Source organism: Oryctolagus cuniculus, chromosome 15 (genome assembly GCF_964237555.1).
Source record: "Oryctolagus cuniculus chromosome 15, mOryCun1.1, whole genome shotgun sequence".
NCBI classification, from domain to species: Eukaryota; Metazoa; Chordata; class Mammalia; order Lagomorpha; family Leporidae; genus Oryctolagus; species Oryctolagus cuniculus.
The window spans coordinates 58,434,579-58,457,069 of NC_091446.1; the positions used below are offsets into that span (position 1 = coordinate 58,434,579).

Below are 22,491 nucleotides of genomic sequence, written 5' to 3' on the forward strand. Positions count from 1 at the left end.
GTGGAAGACCTGGAAGATGCTCCTGGCTCCTAGCTTCAGATCAGTGTAGCTCCAATCTTTGCGGCTAACTGGGGAGTGAACCACTGGATGGATAATCTCTCTCTTTTTCTCTCCCTCTGCCTCTCTGTAATTCTACCTTTCAAATGAATAAATAAATCTTTAAGTTAGAAGAAAAATAAGACAGAGAGAGAGAAAATACGGTTCACAGCTGGAATTTTTGAATGGTTGCTGGGAAATCTACAGCATCATAAAACCCTCAAAGTCCTCTAAAATATTAAACAAATGTTTCAAAATCTAAAAATGTTCATTACTGGGGGCTGGTGCTGTGGCATAGTAGGCTAAGCCTCAGCCTGTGGTACTGGTATCCTTTATGAGCACTGGTTCATGTCCTGACTGCTCCACTTCCTATCCACCTCTCTGCTATGGCCTAGGAAAGCAGTAAAAGATGGCCCAAGTGCTTAAGTCCCTGAACTGACGTGGGAGACTGGAAGAGGCTCCTGGTTCCTGGCTTCAGATTGGCCCAGCTCTGCCAGCTGCGGCCAGTTGGGGAGTGAACTAGCAAGTGGAAGACCTCTCTCTAGTCTCTCCCTCTGTCTGGAATTCTACCTCGCAAATAAATAAATAATCTTTTAAAAATGCTAATTATTGTATTTTTGATGACTAGCGATGAATCAAGCAGCATGACTAGTTTATGGACTCTACGGCATTTTTCTGACATTTCATTAAGAGGAACTGCTCAGCCCCCGATAATCTGAAATCATCTTGAACCTCCAGGAGCAATGCTGCTTGTTTACTTCTTCCCTTAAACTAATGCAGAAATACTTTTTTTCTGGAAATAAGTATACTCAAAGAAACTAGAATTTGGGAGATTTGGCATGGCTTTAGAGAATAGTTATGATTTCACTTTGGCAAGTATCATTTTGTTAAGTTCTCCCTGAAATAGCAAGACTAATTTTTGTAAAGCTCTTTTTATAATGACAAGCTTGGATAAAGAAAAAAAGCATAAAAAACTTGAGTCCTACTAAAATACTATACAACATTTAAAATATTACCTTTTAATCACTTTGAAACCATAGCCTCTTGTCCTCAGATTCAAATGGAAAATATATCTTCCAATTTGTTTCAATGTAGGAAACTGATTTGGATAGTACATATATTTGTAAAAGTTAAAAAGATTTTTTAGTAGCTTCTCTCACTAATTATAACTTTTAGAAAGCCAGTAATGACTAGATTAGGGACTTGCTAACATCGGTATGGTAATTAGAATTCCTTGATCATTACTCAATAACCGTTTATAAAACATTATTTTTGTTATATTTCTGGGCTCTTAATAAGTTAGGAAACTTACTGACAGGTGTGGGAAGGAGTTGTTACCAACTGTGAAAGATCACATTGCCTTTGTGGGCACATGCTCGTACTAGCACTATTACTGGGCATCTAGATTTAAGCTGTAGGAAAGTAGAGATGATAGAACAAAGAATTTTAAGTAATTGTAGGACCTAAAACAGGACAAATGTGGTCTAAGATCTGCAATGGCAAAATATATATATTTGATATGTGTATATATATATATATATTTGTGGGTGATACTTATATGTAGAGGAAAGTACGCAAATATAAAGTGGAGAGCTGTCAGTTTTCAGAGTGTACGCACCAACAAGGAGCAACACCCCTCATGCCCCCAGTGCCTCTGTGTCCCCTTCCAATTGGCACAGCCTTTTTCCTCCTTAGGAGACCCCATTCTGCCCTCCACAGCCATTGGCTAGTTTGCGTGGCTGGGATCTTTATATAAATGAAATGATGTAGCAAATGCTCTTTAGCAACTGGGTATTTCTGGCCCACGCTTGTGTCATAGTTTCAGCTATAGAAAAAAAATACATCTTCTAAAAAAAACTCCTAGAACAATAAAGATGAAATATAGATTTTAAGAACTTTATATTCTGGAATTATCTGTGTAGTCAGTCTCTCCCCATACCCCCTTCTCTTTCTTTCATTAAGAAACAAAAATAATTTTCATGCAAATTAATAAATAGTAGCAAATACATCCATACCTGCACCATATTTGGATCAATTATGATTTAAAAGCTTTAAATACATCAAGTGATTTAATTTTCAACAATTACCTAAAGAAGAATCAATTTTTGTATTTCTGATTTACACATGAGATGAGTGAGTTCCAAGAAAGTTTTATGTCTTAATAATAGGCATCCAGGAAGAATATAACTACATTTCTATTAAAAAACGTTAAGAATGGACAAACCAAGATATTGTTTAGAATTGATGAACACATCAGCAAATTGGAGAAGTTTATCTGAAGAAGTTGTCTGGATTGTAGAACAGAGAAACAAAAACCAGGAAATATTAAAATATACATTTAGAATATGGTGAATAGGAAGAGAAAATCTGTCATGAATCAAAAGCTCAGGCAAAGAGAACAGAGACACTGGAATATGTGCTATGTTTGAGTAGAGAATATCTGAAAATTTTTCAAAATTTATTAGACACATCAATTTACAGAGAGAGGCAAAGGTAAGCCAACAAGTCTAAGCAGAAATAAACCCACTTTGAGGCACATGTTAGTGATACTGCATGACACCACAGAAGATAAGCCACCTCAAAAACAGTAATAGTAAAAATCAAGAACAATTACATGCACTAATAGTAGACTTGGACAGGAAAATGACTGACCATTTGCTTGTCATGTCTAGTCTTTCATCAATGTTATTGTAAAAATGAAACACAAGAACTTCATCTTGTTTAACATGTACTGGTAGCATTTATCTGTATTTACATGGGAAAAATACCAAAAAAGGATTAAGAGATAGAAAAAGTCACATATACAAGTTTAGTATTTTATACAAGAATTTCAAAATAAGATGATTTAATAGTCACCAGTATATTTTATTAATGCAAGTTAACAATGAAATGGCTTGATCTAAACTAACCACAGCCTTCATTTATTCTTTAGAATCTCACGCAGGATTTTTAGTCACCCCATTCCCGATGGCTTTGAAGATTTCCTCGGAGACAGTTGATGGAGTCAAGGAAAATTAAGTACAAAGGTTAGCCAAATGATGCAGTGAGGCATGCTGCCACACAAGATCAACAAAATGAGTTCTGTATCTATTGTTTTAGCCTATCTCTACTATTACTTCAGTCAATAACATTATTAGTAACATCAACTACATTACTTACAGCACTGTAGAATGAACTATTATTGTTAAATTTCAGGTTATATAAATTGCAAAACCAACCTAATGGAAGCCACCATATTTGTCTGTTCTGTTTCAATAAACACAGAAAAAAGATAAAGCTGCTGCAGGTGAGGATATGAGAATTCCTCTTTCTTTCCATCCTACCATGGTTCATAGTTCTACTTCAATATTGTACTTTCTATTTTCCCCAATTTATCTCTGGTTTAAGTGAGGGGAGAATATGTAGGGGTTTGTATCTTTCAGCCATTGTGATTCTACTGTGTGTGTGAAACTCTTCTTGGCTTCAATGGCAGCTCCATGTTGGTAATGGCCAAATGAGGAGGCCCTAAATGGACAATTATTGATATTCTTTGACTTCCCAGAAGACACACTTCCTTTACCACAGCAACGTAAAGCATCAATGATAGAGAATTAGGTCAATCAGTGTATAGAGTTATTTTCTAATTTTAGTATAAATGGCTCTAAGTAGCAGGCATAAGTTGGATATTTTATTGAGAATGTGCTAACTCCAATATTCTTCTGTTATGTGCAATACTTCAAAGTGACTTAATTGGCTCTGCTGTGAGCACCCTTGACTATTACAGTAAAAATCCTCAGGGCTGCCCATGGAGACAAGGAGCATAGAGAAAGGACCCAGGGCAAAGAGAGGGAAAGAGGCTCACTGTCTTCCCTACGCAAATAATAGAAACATTCTATTTGCTCTGAGTAAGAGAAAAACTTTGATTATACTTCTTCACAAACAAAAGGCAGCACTTAAAATTGAACTCCCTGCCCCTCAAAAAAGACAGTGTTGGAAAAATTTATCTAGATAAAGAAAGAAAAGATATTTTTTGCCACTGGGGTCAGTTAACAGAAAATGACTCAAAATGTATCTCCTAAAAAAAATAGAATAAGGGCTTCTCAGCTCTTACTGAAGAAAAGGTAGGAAATAGGAAACAGGCTACTAAGAAAAAAATGTCTTCAAAGTTGTTGAGGAGGCAACTGGCAAAATGCTTATTTTCCTCTCGTTTCAGGACAACAAATCAGAGGATCAAGGCCATGCCAACAGATTTCAATAACTTGAGTTTATTTACATATTAAACACAAGTTAGAATTTTGTCTTTGGTCTTTGAATATCCTGCATTGTACACTGCTAACACATCTCCAGTTTTGAGGTTTTACTTGGTGTACTCTAGAAGAAAACAAGTCTTTTCTATTCACAGAAGAACTCATTAGATCCTGTGAGAAAGATCTGAGGACTGGGCCGGTGCCGTGGCTCAATAGGCTAATCCTCCACCTTGCGGCGCCGGCACACCAGGTTCTAGTCCCGGTCGGGGCGCCGGATTCTGTCCCGGTTGCCCCTCTTCCAGGCCAGCTCTCTGCTATGGCCAGGGAGTGCAGTGGAGGATGGCCCAGGTGCTTGGGCCCTGCACCCCATGGGAGACCAGGAAAAGCACCTGGATCCTGGCTCCTGCCATCGGATCAGCACGGTGCACCGGCTGCAGCGGCGGCCATTGGAGGGTGAACCAACGGCAAAAGGAAGACCTTTCTCTCTGTCTCTCTCTCACTGTCCACTCTGCCTGTCCAAAAAAAAAAAAAAAAAAAAAAAATCTGAGGACTTTGTTAAATAGCAAATAATCTTTAAATAACAATCCTCTCACAACTCAACAGTAAACAGCCATTTTAGTGATTTCTCAGGTAAACACAAATTAATATGCTGTACCAACTTTTTTGTAAATATCATTATTTTCTTTGAAAACAAAACAAAAAGAAATTATTCATCATTTTGTACACAGACTTAAAATTTAATTTCCCATTTATAGTAGAATTCAATAGATCATGCTTCTACAACTCATTCTGCTTCAGGGCTCACATCTTAAAATTAACACCCTTAAGGATGTTATCAATTACTGTTTATGGGAAATTTACTATGTGCCAAGTGTTCTGCTATCCCATTCATTATGTAAAAGTTATCACAACAGCCCATAGAATTGACTCTTATTTCCCCTAAACTTTCAGACAAGGAGAGGAGAGTGGATCTGAAAGAAGTTCAGAATTAAGTTGAACTTAAATTTGAATACAGTCAATCTGATTTCTGAGTCATAACTTCCAAAAAGCAATTATTTTTCAAGAAATAACAAAGAATCAATGCTAAAAAATAGGAAATTCTTTATTATGTTTATCTAGGAAGAATTAACAATATGGTTGATGAATGAGATTGAAAGCATCTCAAATTATATAAAATTCAAATGTTAAGTTAGATTTACAATATCCCACAAATATTGAAAACCCAAGTACACTGCAGATAATTATAAAAACACATTTTAAAAATTAAATTTTAAGCTGCTGTATTGAGTAGCATGGAAATTTGGTGTGGTGATGCCAATAAATCTGAGTCAGTTTCATAAGAAATTTCCTGTGTGAAATTCTTTTATTTTAATTATATAACTACTAAGAAAATTTTATGGACTATGTTCTTAAAGATTTATTATACAATTTTGGACAGGGACCAGCGTGGCAGTACAGTAGATGAAGCCACTGCTTGTGACATGGGCAACCCATATCAGTGTGCCAGTCCAAGTCCCAGCTGCTTGGCTTCTGATTCAGCTTCCTGCTAATTTGCCTGTGAAAGCAGATTTTGGCCCAATTACCTGGGCCCTTACCACCCTCATGGGAGATTGGGATGGAGTTCCTGTCCCCTGAATTTGGCCAGACCCAGTTCTGGTTATTGGCGCCATGTAGGAAATGAATTTGTGGAAGAAAGGTAACTCTCTCTCTCTCTCTCTCTCTCTCTCTCTCTCTGTCTCCCCCTGCTTCTGTCACTGTGCCTTCAAATAAGTAAATAAATGAATCATGGAAAAGAAGCCTGCAAAGCTGAATTATTTCATGATACAATTAACACAAATGCAATATAAATTAACAAATATGTAATGACTATTGTATGTCATTAAGTAGATTACTTTCAGATGAATTCAAACTGTAATTTACTGTATCAAAGGTAAAGATATAATCATAATAACTGTAAAAGTATCATCGAGGAAGTTCTACACACCAAAAGTGGAAGAAGCAGTAAAGAGGGTGGATTTCACGTTGACTTAATTCAGAAGGGCTCCTAGAACACATGACATTTGATTGAATTTTAAGGAGTAGAATTCCAATAAACAAGAGTGAAATGGAAGGAATATTATATTATACTTAGGACATAAGGTTCTAACTGAACGAGAATGTAGATGCAAGTATACATGACTTGGTAACTGAGGGGTTATCCTCTGTCTTGTTATCTAAGTTCACAGAATGATTTACAAATTGAGGAGGGGTCTTTAGTGGGGGAGGAGCATATAAAGCGGACAATGATGATCAAAGCATAGGCAAACATGTGTAACAAATTGATATACGTCTGAATGAACCAAACCATTAAGGAATATAAAGGTAGTCACACAACAGATTGATAATAGAGGAAGAAAACTAGCACTGGAAAGCAGATACAAGAGGGTCTGAAAAATGGAGATAACAGTGGAACTTAGCACTGCAGGGATATGGGATCTCAGACTCATCTGAATCTGTCTAGCCTTGCAGCATTGGATACTTTGGCCTATACAGAGTCATACACTAAACTGTGCTGCTAATAGTGGACTAGAATTCTACCACGAAACCCTCTAGCTGACAGAGACTCTTACTTCTCAATATTCCATTGACTGGTTATAGCTGTTACAACCAGGATGAATTGACAGTTGAAAACCAAGTAACATAAAGATACTAGGTGATTCCATAATACTCATCTCAAAGACATACATAGATAACCTTCACTGCTATGACTTATATTCACATCATGAAAAAAAACTTTTAAAAGAGAAGAAATAATTTTGAAAATAGTTAGTGGTTGCCTTGAATAGAGGAGATCATAAAGCAGAGAGAGCATATGGCAAGGGAGAGTGACATGGGCCTCTAAAATGCAGAGAGGGTTCCGTTTCCTAAGCTGAGTAATATGTAAATGGGTGTTTCTTTTATTATCATTATATAATACTACATATTAATATTTGTCCAAGAATGAGTTAATAAGTAGCCAGTTGTATCTTGAAAAAATATTGTATATGCTTCTCGATGTTTTTGTCCTACTTTTTGTCCATCAATAACATACACTGAAGATTTCCCAATGTTATTAAAAAACCCCTCAAAAAGTATAATTTTAATGTTTGGAAATATTCATTTTAAAGCTCATGAAATATATATAATTATATATACAATATAGATAGATAGATAGATAGATAGGTAGGTAGGTAGGTAGGTAGATTTGATATTTCCTTAACTGTCATTGCTAAAGTATCAGGTTCATTCTCATTATAAAACCATTGACTGTCTCAGGCTCATAAAAATTGGCATATGATATATATTTAAAAGATTATATTTGCAAGTCTTTCTTAGACTGTTGGATGCACAATTCACTGTGTTGAAGCAGACATCTGTTGGTAACAAAAATAAAATATTGTTGTCTTGTTTTCGTATTTTTCATACCCAGAGAACCACACTGTAGCTTTGCCTGAGGGAGAACCTTAAGAAAATGTACCAGTGTGACGTGTTTTTCTGACAAGCCGAAAAGAACATGGAAGTAAAGTTATCCACATAAATTAGGACAGACAGCTGGTCAGAGTCTGCCCACTCATCCTGCTAGGGGAGCAACCAAGCAAAGTCAAGAGAGTCTACATGTTGAACTTTGCTTCCCTCTGGATTTTAAAGGTTGATTTGGAAAAACTGGGAGACAGGGAGGAGGATACTGAGATGAATAAATCCAGAGATAATTTTTGTAACTGGGGAAAAGGATTGTTGAGGTAAATCTCAGGGGATGAAAATGAGATTTAAAGGCATGCTTGAGGAAGCTCTTTGTTTTGTTTTGGCTATGCAATTGGGAAAAGAGTTTAAAAAAGGAATTAAAAAGACTTAAAAATGTGAACAGTGAGAAAAAAATAATCATCCATATGGGAGTATCTGTGACATTAGTAAAAGTTTTGAGAACATTTTAAAAAATGATTCCCTTGGTACTCAGTGTTTAAAACAGGAACTGTGGTGCTGGCTCCTGAAACAACACAAAGATATCAAGCCCTACTTCCCTCTGTCTCATAAAACAAAGTTCTGAACTACCTTGAGAGACCAGAATTGTCGAAAGGTAATTGAATTGCAACTCTGAATGTTAGTTTGAGGGTAGGTCATCTGAATTTTAAACATTTTCACCAAGATATTTCGAGGTAGCTGAGTTCAAGGTATCTATTTCACAGAAAAAAGGGTTTCTGAAAGATCCTCCTCTTTCCCCATGCTTTACACCAGGGGAACATCCCCAGCCTCTTTGGATTTAGGTCTACATTTCATGTGTCCTGCGAAGTCTTTCTGAATCTTATTCCTTTAAGTCTTAGATTTCCATCTCTCTATGTTGTCATGGTGGGGTGTCTCTCTACTCCATACAGAATGTGAGCTCCTTAAGGACATAAACAAATGCTTCTTGAATTATGATGGTGTTATGTCCCAATAAACCCATCTTCATAGGTGAAAAATACATTTAGTGCACCTAACCTACCTTAGCAAGACAGTACACTGTAAACTACGTTTACTCTTGAGATTATGTGACTGAATGTGAGTTTCAGCTCACTGAAGTTGCCCAGCTTCACAAGGAAATATCATACCAAATATTGCTAGCCCAGAAAGAGAGCAAAGCTCAAAATACAAGGTGCAGCTTCTGCTGGATTCATATCACCTTCCGACTATCATAAAGCTGAAATTTCTAATTTGAATTATTAAAAATCATCGACTATCTTCACCTTACATATATATATATATATTTAAATATTTATTTATTTATTTGAAAAGTAGAGTTATAGAGAGAGATGGGGAGAGACAGAGATCTTCCAATTTGCTGGTTCACTCCCAAATGGCCGCAATGGCCAGAGCTGGGCCAATCCAAAGCCAGGCACTAGGCGCTTCTTCCAGATCTCCCACTCTGATGCAGGGGCCCAAATACTTGGGCCATTCTCCACTGCTTTCTCAGGCCACATGCTACATAAGTCATCAGTTTAAAGGGTACAATCGAACGTGGTACTATATTCAAAGTTCTGCATCCATCACCTCAATCAATTTAAGAACATTTTTGTTACCCCCGCAAAACAAAACAAAACAAAACAAAACAAAACAAAACAAAAAAAACTCTACACCTCCTAGCTACCACCCCTACATCTCCTTAGTTTTCTCAATCAACAACTAATCTAATTTCTATGTATCTATATTTGCCAATAGTGTAGTAGCAACTAACATTTCACATTAATGGAATCATACACTATATAGTACTTTACTTGCTGCTTTCATTTACATAATGCTTTCAAGATCTGCCTATTCTGCAATATATGCCAGTACTTCATTTCTTTTCATTGCCAAATTACATCCCATTGTACCTGTATACCACATTCACTTATCCTTTCATCAGCTGATGGCCATTTGGGTTGTTTTCTCTTTGGGGCTGTTATCATTAACGCTGCTGTGAGTATTTGTGTACAGATTATTGTGTAGACATATGTTTTTATTTCTCTTAGGTATTTACCTAGGACTAGATTCCTGGATCAGATGGTAACTCATGTTTTTCCATCTGAAAACTGCCAGATTGTTTTCCTAAGCAGCTGTACTATTTTACATTCCCATCAGCAGAATATCAGGATTCCAGTGTCCCCACATCCTTCGCATACCTTGATATTACATGATCAACTATAATTAAACAAATTGATCTATTTCATATGGCTCATCAAATTTACATGGGTAGAGTTTTATACAGTGTTTTATGAGGACTCTTTTTATTCTTTTCTTTCTGTAGTAATAACCCCTTTCAATCCTGGCATTGCTAATTTATATTTCCTCTTTCCTGTGTTTGATCATCAGGGCCACTGCTGCCACCACTACCTCAGGAGTGAGCCTGCCTTTCATTGACCTCAGAGAGTTAAATGAGTTTCATCCCAAATTCTTACTTCCACTTATCTGTTCTCTGGACTGAGAAAGGGGGCTTTTCTGTTTGTGTTTTGGAGCTCTGTTCTCAGATTCAAGTTGCCCAATAGTCTAAGACAGGAAATATAGAAGATAAATCAGGGAGTACAGAGAACTTAACATTGCATGAGGTCATTCTTCAAGCTCTGATTTCCTTTCCTGTCTGCTATTATTTGTTGCACAGTTCCCCAAGACTCACTTTATGTATTATTTCCAAAGTTTTAGTTGGGATCAGTTGAGAAATCAGAGAGAGAGGATATATTATAAACAGGGGCTGATGCCGCAAGCTACCCAGTCTCACCTAGGACTCACTGTGTACTTCCTGACCTAATAAGAAAACCTACTCTTCTACTCATTCTTCCCCCAAATACATAGCACTCTAAGGATGATCTTGAAACTCTAAGATCAAAATTATCCTCTCAATTAAAAGATAATTAAATTGTACCCAGCATAATTTGAATTGACTCCAATTACATTGTAATATTACACTGTTTTTTTTTTTTTTTTTTTTACATTATTTCCAGTGTGGATTTACTTTGTTCCCTTAAATGTAACAATCTACAGGCCCTTGTTTTCATCCTTGCTTCCTCTACGTGGTCTTCTCTGACATATTTTATTAGTCTCTTATACTTTCATTATGCTCTAACCTATTCCTTTTTGTATTATGCATTTTGCTCCTAAATGTATTCCTGCCTTGTATCATAAAGTAATCCCGCTCTTTAATATTTCTCAACCATAGTAAGACACCTAGAAGATTTGAATCATGGTGTATTTTTAAGCACTTAGCTAAATGCTATACACACAGTAAGTAAATACCAAATTTTTTACCAAGTAAGTTTTGGCTGGAAAAAAAACAAGTAAAGCAAGCTTAATCTTCATTATATTCTGACCTTAAATGAGCAGAGAACAATAACATTGCACACAGGCACTTAAATGCTGAAAAGCTGAAGACAGTTTTATAGCCTCTTTATAGATAAATGTTGGTAGATTAGGAGATAGGAAGGAAAGAACAAACAAAGTGTTGCACTTACTTTCAGGGAATATATTTTTATTATTAATGGAGATTGGGGCTAGTGGATGGGACTGATTAAGCCAAGAAATTATGAATTGATTAACCTTGCATTTCATAATGGTGCATGAGAGGCTGGAGCCGCGGCTCACTTGGCTAATCCTCCGCCTGCAGCGCCGGCACCCCAGGTTCTAGTCCCAGTCGGGGCTCCGGATTCTGTCCTAGTTGCTTCTCTTCCAGTCCAGCTCTCTGCTGTGGCCCGGGAAGGCAGTGGAGGATGGCCCAAGTGCTTGGGCTCTGCACCCGCATGGGAGACCAGGAGGAAGCACCTGGCTTCTGGCTTTGGATTGGCACAGCTCGCGGGCCATAGCAGCCATTTGGGGGGTGAACCAACAAAAGGAAAACATTTCTCTCTGTCTCTCTCTCCCTCACTGTCTAACTCTGCCTGTCAAAAAAAAAAAAAAAAAAAACAAAAACGGTGCATGAGAAAAATCTGGTAATATTAAAATTAGGTCTAATAATTATCCACAAATATCAGAGATTAATGGTGTCCTATAGTTATGCAATAGATCTGATAAACAAGTTACTTAAAAATTTAGCTTAAGGGAAGTTTTTCGATTTTCCCATAGTTTATGGAAAATGATTTCTGGATTTAATCATCTCCAGGCAAATAGCATGAAGTATAAGATATTGTGTGCATCTCTGTTCATTAGGGGTTGCTATCTTACCTCAAGTATATTTATGCTTCTATACAGGAAGAATTATGTTTTATTTACTTTTTATTAATTAGTATTTGGTAGGTGTAATGCTTACTTGCCAATGTTGATCAATACAGCTTTATTAAGGAGACTCACTAAATGTTATTTAATTGTATGCCACTTGGGCTTTATCTTACTGACATAACTTTTCAGCATTTGAAGACTTTATAAACATTATACCTGTACATTTAAAAAATGTTTTAAAATGGTCACTCTCTCATCTCTTCTATGACACAAGATTTACATTACTCAATACCTACACATGGAAAATAGTTTCCTGCTTCTGCCTAAGTAAGATGAAGCTATGTGTAGAAGGTTCTTTCATATCTAATCATGTGTATGCGTTCATTACAGGAGGGACGGGGGTCAGAAGTACAGCCTCCCCCATTCTTCTGTAGAAAATCAATGTTGTTCATTATTGGGCAGAAACCCAGTTGAGGGTTTCCAAAGGGAAAATATTCACAAAATTGAACTTTAAAAAAAGGCTGAAATAAAAGATTATATTAGATTTTTAGATTGCTGTACTCTTTTCAAGTAGGACCAGGATCTACCTCTAAGGCTTATGCCTAAACTACAATATTCTTCTTGAAAGAAGTATATTCTTTTTCCATCATTAAGCTTCATAATCCACTTCTGTTCTTCTAAGCCTTCCTTTAGTAAGGTTTTAAATGGTATCCCATCATTGTATTGGATATTCAGAACTCAATCCAGGTCTCCCACTATGGTGGCAGAAACCCAATTCCTCGAGAAGTCACCACTTCCTCCCCCAGGATCTACATTAGCATGAAGCTGGAATCAAAACCCAGAGGCACGCATTGAAGCCAAGTACTCTGACATGGGACACAGGCATCTTAACTGGTGAGTCAAACTCCCACCCTTCATTTATGACTGCTTTAAAGAGGTGGGACTGACAAATACATTTGAAAGGGCACTTCCCAAATTCAGAAGAAAATGGTGGAAGGTGTTTTTGCAAAATGATTAAGACACTGTTTAGGATGCCCACATTCCACACTGGAGTTCCGGCATTAGCATTCCAGTTCCACTTCTGAATCCAGGTTCCTGATGATGTACACTTTGGGAGGGGGCAGTAATAGCTCAAGTAGCTAGTTCCCTTACTACCCACATGAAGGCTTGGGCTGAATTCTGGGCTCCTGGCTTCAGTCTCAGCTACAACTAGTTGAGGTCATTTGGGGAGCCAGTCAGTTAATTAAAGATTCTCTCTACCTCTCTTATATCTTTCTCCCTTTCCAATGAAATGAAAATAAAGTTTTTAAGGTTAGCAGAGAACTGGAATTTTTTAAATTTATTTATTTGAGAAATAGAGTTACAGACAGAGAGAAAGACAGACTGAGAGGTCTTCCCTCTGCTGGCTCTCTCCCCAAATGGCCACAATGGCCAGAGCTGGGCCAGTTTGAAGCCAGGAGCCAGGAACTTCTTATGGATCCCCTAGGTGGGTGAAGGGGCCAAAACATTTGGACCATCCTCTAATGCATTCCCAGGCCGCCACGAGGGAGCTGGATTAGAAGTGGAGCAGCCTAGACTCGAACAAGTGCCCATATGGGATGCCAGCACCACAGGTGGAGGCTTAACCTACTAAGCCACAGCACCGGCCCAGAGAAATGGAATTAAAAATAATTTAATTCTATTGTAATTTTTTTGAAATCCAAGCATACTGTTTTCAGAATAGTACTTTTATGAACTTTAAAAATATTCCTCATGTGTGTGCTTCAAATATTTTTTGCACTGAAACAAAATTATCTTTTCATTTCATTTCCCACAAGTTTTGAACTACCCCCCCTACATACTCTGCTTTCTTACTACCTTGTTAAATAGAAAGAGAGGAAAAGCCATTGTTAGTTACTGGACTGAAAGTTACACGATTCTAATTGTGAATATAAGATAAACACATTAATAAATACAAATAAGGGAGACATATTAGCAAATATTTACTAAGAGAAGTGGGTGGTAGAAGGAAGAAAAATGAATGAAGCAGGGAGATAACAAGAGAAGCCAATAATTTAACTTACTGTTTGTTCCCTCAAAAATAGTTTTGTTTCTTAAATCAATTTCCATACACAAATTCCTTTTTCTAGTTCTTTAGGGTTTTCAAGGCAGGTGATGAAGGAATGTGTCTAACCTTTCCTAAATCACTGTAACTTACAATCAAAACTAGACTTTAGAATACCTGAAATCTTAAAGAAATACTGCCGGTAGTGTTTATAATAAATGATACCTTTAAAAATCCCTATATCAGCAGAGAAATTTCATAATATAAATTGTTCACTTAGCTTTAACGGCTATAGATTTTGGCAGACAGTAAAATTAAATGGTGGATGATCAGCAGAATATATTATATGTCCCAAGATACCACTGGGTTACTAATACATTTGAGGAGAGGAAAACTTTTCTCAGATCCTTAGCCTGCTGTTTGGGATAGTTAAGCATTACTATTTTTTTTTTAACTTTTATTTAATGAATATAAATTTCCAAAGTACAGCTTATGGATTACAATGGCTTCCCCCCCATAACGTCCGTCCCACCCGCAACCCTCCCCTTTCCTACTCCCTCTCCCCTTCCATTCACATCAAGATTCATTTTCGATTCTCTTTATATACAGAAGATCAGTTTAGCATACATTAAGTAAAGATTTCAACAGTTTGCTCCCACACAGAAACATAAAGTGAAAAATACTGTTTGAGTACTAGTTATAGCATTAAATCTCAATGTACAGCACACTAAGGACAGAAATCCTACATGAGGAGTAAGTGCACAGTGACTCCTGTTGTTGACTTAAATTGACACTCTTGTTTATGGCATCAGTAATCACCCTAGGCTCTTGTCATGAGCTGCCAAGGATATGGAAGCCCCCTGAGTTCACTGACTCTGATAATTTTTAGACAAGGCCATGGTCAAAGTGGAAGTTCTCTCCTCCCTTCAGAGAAAGATACCTCCTTCTTTGATGACCCATTCTTTCCACTGGGATTTCACTCACAGAGATCTTTCATTTAGGTTTTTTTTTTTTTTTTCTTCAGAGTGTCTTGGCTTTCCATGCCTGAAATACTCTCATGGGCTTGTCAGCCGGATCCGCATGCCTTAAGGGCTGATTCTGAGGCCAGAGGGCTGTTTAGGACATCTGCCATTCTATGGGTCTGCTGTGTATCTCCCTTCCCATGTTGGATAGTTCTCTCCCTTTTTTATTCTATCAGCTAGTATTTGCAGACACTATTCTTGTTTATGTGATCCCTTTGGTTCTTAGTCCTATCATTATGATCAATTGTGAACAGAAATTTATCACTGTGACTAGTGAGATGGCATTGGTATATGCCACCTTGATGGGATTGAATTGGAATCCCCTGGTATGTTTCTAACTCTACCGTTTGAGGTAAGTCAGCTTGAGCATGTCCCGAATTGCACATCTCTTCCCTCTCTTATTCCCACTCATATATTTAACAGTGATCACTTTTCAGTTAAGTTTCAGCACTTAAGAAGAATTGTGTATTGATTACAGTATTTAACCAAAAGTATTAAGTAGAACAAACAAACAAAAAATACTAAGAGGGATAACATATCAAGTTGCTCATCAACAGTCAGGGTGAGGGCTGATCAAGTCACCGTTTCTCATAGTGTTCATTTCACTTTAACAAGTTTCCTTTTTGGTGCTCAGTTAGTTGTCACCTATCAAGGAGAACAAGTGGTATTTGTCCCTTTGGGATTGGCTTATTTCACTCAGCATAATATTTTCCAAATTCCTAACAGGGATCACTTTTCAGTTAAAATTTAAACACCTAAGAATAATTGTGTGTTAATTAGAGTTCAACCAACGGTACTAGAACAAAAAAAATACTAAAATGGATAAAGTATTACATTGTTCATCAACTGTCAGGACAAGAGCTGATCAAGTCACTGTTTCTCATAGTGTCCATTTCATTTCAACAAGTTTCCCCTTTGGTGCTCAGTTAGTTGTCGCTAATCAGGGAGAACATATGATATTTGTCCCTTTGGGACTGGCTTAATTCACTCAGCATGATGTTTTCCAAATTCCTCCATCTTGTTGCAAATGACCGGGTTTCGTTGTTTTTTGACTGCTGTATAGTATTCTATAGAGTACATGTCCCATAATTTCTTTATCCAGTCTACTGTTGATGGGCATTTGGGTTGGTTCCAGGTCTTAGCTATTGTGAATTGAGCTGCAATAAACATTAAGGTGCAGACAGCTTGTTTGTTTGCCAATTTAATTTCCTTTGAGTAAATTTCAAGTAGTGGGATGGCTGGTAGGGTTATATTCAGGTTTCTGAGGAATCTCCAAACTGACTTCCATAGTGGCTTAACCAATTTGCATTCCCACCAACAGTGGGTTAGTGTCCCTTTTTCCCCACATCCTCTCCAGCATCTATTGTTGGTAGATTTCTGAATGTGAGCCGTTCTAACTGGGGTGAGGTGAAACCTCATTGTGGTTTTGAATTGAGAAACTTCTCAATTTGATGAAAGCCCCAGAGTTAATTTTGGCTTTGACTGCCTGTGCTTCTGGGGTGTTTTTCAAGAAGTCATTGCTGGTACCTATATCTTGCAGGGTTTTTCCAATGTTCTCTAATAATTTGATGGTGTCAGGTCGAAGATTTAAGTCTTTAATCCATGTTGAGTGAATTTTTGTGTAAGGTCAAAGGTAGGGGTCTTGATTCATGATTCTGCATGTGGAAATCCAATTTTCCCAGCACCATTTATTGAAGAGACTATCCATACTCCAGGGATTGGTTTTGGATCCTGGATCAAACATAAGTTGGCTATAGATGTTTGGATTGATTTTTGGTGTTTCTATATTCTTCCATTGGTCTATCCATCTGTTTCTGTACCAGTACCATGCTGTTTTGATTACAACTGCCCTGTAGTATGTCCTAAAATCTGGTATTGTGATGCCTCTGGCTTTGTTTTTGTTGTACAAGATTTCTTCAGCTACTCGAGGTCTCCTGTGTCTCCATATGAATTTCAGCATCATTTTTTCTAGATCTGAGAAGAAGGTCTTTGGTATCTTGATTGGTATTGCATTGAATCTATAAATTGCTTTTGGTAGAATGGACATTTTGATGATATTGATTCTTCCAATCCATGAGCATGGAAGATTTTTCCATTTCTTGGTATCCTCTTCTATTTCTTTCTTTAAGGTTTTGTAATTTTCATCGTAGAGATCTTTAACATCCATGGTTAAGTTTATTCCAAGGTATTTGATTGTTTTTGTAGCTATTGTGAATGGGTTTGATCTTAGCATTACTATTTTTTTTATAATTGATGATAGGGGAACTTGTAAATTACCACGAGCCAGAAAATGTATTATGTGAAGTGAAAATATATGTCAACAGAAACCAGGATATCACATGGTGAGAAGAGCTTTCTTGTTGCCTAGAATGTCCTTGGATTTTCTTGAATGATCTGTTTCTTCACGTGGTTAACTGGGCATCTCACTGATGTCCCTTTTTTCTACACCCTGCATTAGTCTTTCACCTGTGGCTATCATTCAAAATACTCTTCCCTCCTTCAATCTAAAGATTTTGAGGTATTCAGCATGCTTATAGCATTCCTCAAATGAACGATGCATAATATTTAATACACCCATCCATGATAAATAATATATTGACTAGATGAAGGTAACACTCATATCAATTAATAAAGCTTTGCAATTGTTGGCCTGCTAATTTGTTTTTCTCATTACAATGATAGATTCTTCCAGCATTTATTTTCATATCCATGAAGTCTAACAGCCTAAATGCAATCTTTATTTTGGCAACAGCTATAGATACTGTTCAACTTAGAAGCACTCAATTCTTCACTAACTACACTTATTCTTATCTTTTAAACTTGGCAATAAAATTGTGTCCCTTGTGGCCAATCACACTTCACCAGATCTGTATCTGAGGAATCCTAGAAAAACTGACATGAAAGACGTAGCTAGGAAGGCGAGACTGAGGAGGAAATGGCTAAAACCACTGCCATGAAGTTCACTATCTGCACCACTTACCACCAAGGAAAAGGCAACATGATTTATATGTTTAATGCATATTTAGGCTTTCTCCAAAGCCAGAACAACAACAACAAAAGATCCAAGTGACACACCTTATCAATTTACTCTCTAGACCTGGTGACCTTGGACCTGAAATTTTGTTTTACAGATGAGTATATAAAAGCTTTGCCAATTCACATCAAAATATACAAGTATATTGCCAGGTTATATATAAAGATCTCTTTAAAAAAAAAGCAAAATTAACTGTCTTTGCAGCTGAGGGCTATTAATATATGAATATAATTGTAACAGCTGAAGGGAGTCATTTCATTGATTTTCTAAATCTGGTTTTCAAGAAGGAGTGGAATAAAGAATTCTGTCAGACATTGTTTAAACTTTAAAAACATACTCTATGTTACAGTTTATAAAACATTTTACAGCGATTCTCTTAGAAAAAAATTTAATTGTTGGTTTACCCAGTAGATAGCTGTCTAGCCCAGAGCTTCTTTACAACTGTGCTATGGCATAATGGCATATGTTAGTGAGTTAGAGGAGTATTGAGATATTGATCGTCTTTAACCCCTAGGGTAGCTGGGAAGGAACTGCTCGTAAGACTGCTTGAAACTCCAGAGCTTCTGATCCTTTCTAACCTTGGGCAACCACTTACTTCCCTTTCCCCAGTACAAGTGAAAGCACTATGAGTTTAGGAGATAAAGCCTATGCTGTTAACTAAGGAGATCTAGCAATTAGTAACCGCAAACATAAATGGAGTCAAAGTCCTCCTCTCTTTAGACTTAAAACAAAATGACACAGTTCAATATGGCACCATTGTACATTTAAACAATAACTGCGTATGGACTTGTTAATTTCTTGTTGCTGTTACAAAGAAAGAAAACAAAAAAAGAAGGATATACCTTCCTATTTTTTCAAAATACATCATATAACTCCCTTTTGTTTCCATTGAAGTAGCAAAACAAACATAATTTTGTGCAACAGAATTACATTCGTGTCTTATCTTCTGTAGTGACACATCTTCCTGGGAACATACGTAGATTTGGAGGGTATCATCATACCTCACTAAAAAATCTACCAGGAATAAAGTATGATTTTATGTTTGTTTTGAAAATTTCATAAATCATCAGAAAGACCTGGGTTGGCAATAAGCTGCTGTAGGGCAATGTCCCTAATTGGGTGATGCATGTAGAAGTGCTCCCACTGTCCTAGGACCAATCAACTTGGTAATATCAATCCTCAATTTCCCCTTCCTGGGTCTTTTTACTCCCCCGTGGATAACCATCTTGTCCTATTTTGCATTGTTCCAGCCCCTCCTTCACACCCAGACTCCAAAGCACCTCCCCTTCTGGGCAATCTGCCAGTCTGAGTCTTCTGTCAGACACTGCACCAGCTCTGCAGGCACTCAAAGTCCAGGCACTTCCCTCTCTGTGTGCTGACAGCCAAGAGGTTGACACATGACTTAAACTCTGCTAATGTGACGCTTCTATCTATGAAGCTGAATTCAAAACAAGTGAGCCAAAAGCACAGATATTTTAGCATTTACTTCCTTGGTAAAAGTAAAAAATATGCAAATGAATGGACCATCCCTGGGGTCAGTGGTATTAAACTCTCAGAGGGGGCTGGAATGACTCCTCCAACAACTATTCTCTGGGATGACTTTAACTGTGGCTCCTCTATGAAGTGCTCCTTGCAGTCTTTTTTCTCTTATAGTCAAACCATCCTGTTTTGGCTTTTCTGCTTAATTTACTACTGTTAGTTTTTCTTACAATCCAAAACTAAAATGAGGACCTCATGCCTAACCCTTTTAAGTACAAATTGTTATTTATCTTTATCAAAAAAAAGCCTTATAGAATCAATCTGAATTTTCAGATTACTTTTACAGAAAAATGTGAAGTTAGAATCAGTCCCAAGCATGTGGTCTGTATCTCTTTCTATGCAATGTGATGACTGCCTGGAGGAAATGTGTGTGAGGCTGGTCACAGAAGTCCAGGCTTCATTAGACACAAGACCTGACAGACATCTCTTCACTGGTAAATGGGTCTCCATCCTCTGATCCCTCTTTTAATATTCTCCTTTTGCTCATGCCAATTCATCTCCCTGACTCATAGTCTAACTTCTTTTGACATCAATCTCTAGGTTACATAGTTTACATTTTCAGATATGGCAATGTTACTGGGTTTCTGCACAATCCTTTAAAATTCAATCTGAAGCCCTTTCTTTATATTATCTCGTCTTCTGACAATAAAATTTCTACCATTGTGTCAGAATGTCTTCCATGTATGTGCTATTATTAATGCTTGTATTTTAGATGTTTTGACATACCATATCAAAAATGAAAAATTTTTGCATTATATAACACATAGAGGAGATTTCATTTTTATGGCCCTTTCTTTTTTAAAAAATTTATTTATTTGAAAGAGTTACACAGAGAGGAGGAGAGGCAGTGACAAAGAGAAGTCTTCCATCAGCTGGTTCACTCCCAGATTGGCTTCAAAGGTCGAAGATGAGCTGATCCAAAGCCAGGAGCTTCTTCTGGGCCCCCAACATGGGTGCAAGGGCCCAATGAGTTGGGCCATCTTCTACTGCTTCCCCAGGCCACAGCAGAGAGCTGGATAAGAAGTGAATCAGCCGGAATTCGAACTGGCACCCATATGGGATGCCAGCATTGCAGGTGGTGGCTTTACCTGCTATGCTACAGTGCTGGGTCTCCCCTTTCTTTTTTCAAAGTTTTTATTTCTATTTTCTTAAAATGGGAAGATAAGAAGCATCCTCAGTCCCCTAACTGGATCTAGGTCCTATAAAATACAGTCCTCCTTGAGTAGAAACAGCTTTTGTATGTCCAAATTTGAGTAGCTATAGTTTCTTCGACTCACAGTGTAACCTATGTCCTACACTCTGCAAGAACAAAAGCCCAAGGCCATGAAGAGACTGGGTTATTATTTAACTTAAATGTCAGACCCAAAACTTTTAAAGTCTTAGAAGAAAGCATAGATAAAACACTCCAGGTATTGGAATGGGTAACAATGTTCTGGATCAGACCCCAAAAACATGGGAAATAAAAGCAAAATAGACAAATGGATTCCATCAAATTAAAGAGCCTTTGCATAGCAAAGGAAATAATCATCAGAGTGCGGACATAATCTACAGAATGGGAGAAATATTTTCAAGTTATATGTCTGACAAGTGATTAATACCCGGACAACATAAAGAACTCAACCGAAAACCAAAACAAACCAAACCCAAACCCAAACAACCCAATTTTAAAAATGGGGAGTGTAACTAAAAGGACACTTTTAAAGGAGGGCATAAAAGTGGACAGGAGGTATATGAAAAAAATGTTCAACATCACTAATCATCAGAGATGATAATATCTCATTCCAGTAAGATGAGCTCTTACTAAAATGAAAAAAGATAATAAGTGTTGTCCAGGATGTGGTGAAAAGCAAACCTTTGCCCACTATTTGTGGGAATGCAAATTATTGTAAAGAACATAGAGGGACCTAAGATTAAAAAAAAAACTAAACATATAACTAGCATATGATTACACAATCTCATTCCTTAGTATATATATATCCAGGGAAAGTGAAATTCATCTGTAGGAGACTTATGGGTACTTTGCAGCACTATTCACAATAGCCAAGAAAAGGAAACATCTAAGTATCTAACCACTAAAAAATGGATAAAGAAAATGTGGTACATATATACAATAGAGTGTCACACAGCAATAACAGGATGAAATCTTATCATTTGTGATAGTATTAAGTGAAATAAGCCAAGTACAGAACAACAAATTTCATATGATCTCACTCATATGTGAAGTCTAAAAACTAGGTGATATACACATACTCAAACACACAATGGAATACTACTCAGCCACAAAAAAGATGGAATCCTGTCTTTTGTAATAAAATGGATTGAATTGGAGACCATTATGCTTACTGAAATAAATCAGTCTCAAAAAGACAATATCATATGTTTTTTCTGATATCTATTAGTTAATATAGAATACAAAAAACAATGAACAATAATGAAAACATATCTTATTATTATTATTTATGGTCCTTGCCTATATTCCTATGGGATATTTGTCTTTCTACATTTTACTTGTTGAACATTATTGTTAGTGGTACATTAAGCCTGTGATTGAAAAAAAATTGAATTATGTTATTGTAAAAACTAAAGGGAAAAAAAAAGAAAGGGGTGGTTAAGGGAAGGAAGGAAGAATTATTATCTTATTTTTTAAAATTTTGAAAATTTTTAGGTAGAGTTATAGACAGAGAAAGGAAGAAACAGAGTGAAAGGTCTTTCATCTGCTGGTTCATTCCCCAAATGGCCAAAATGGCCGAAGCTGGGTCAAACTGAAGCCAAGAGCTTCTGGGTCTCCCACGTGCATGCAGGGCCCCAAGCACTTGAGCCATCTTTCACTGCTTTCCCCAGCCATAGCAGAGAGCTGATGGAAACTGGAGCAGCCAGGACATGAACTGGTGCCGTATGGGAGTCCGGCACCTC

General features: G+C 37.1%; 1 protein-coding gene and 1 long non-coding RNA gene across 6 annotated transcripts in view; one reads left to right on the top strand and one right to left on the bottom strand.

Moving 5' to 3' along the window:
- The window catches only part of LOC127484125 (uncharacterized), a 42,021-nt gene extending 32,658 nt beyond the window's left edge, over positions 1-9,363 (top strand). The window contains exons 4-6 of the long non-coding RNA XR_007910887.2: positions 2,969-3,062; positions 3,232-3,322; positions 7,711-9,363. This is a non-coding gene — a long non-coding RNA (uncharacterized lncRNA). The remainder of the gene's footprint in view (positions 1-2,968; positions 3,063-3,231; positions 3,323-7,710) is intronic.
- CTNNA3 (catenin alpha 3) overlaps positions 1-22,491 on the bottom strand; it is a 1,675,875-nt gene that overhangs the window by 402,766 nt on the left and 1,250,618 nt on the right. The window lies entirely within an intron of this gene.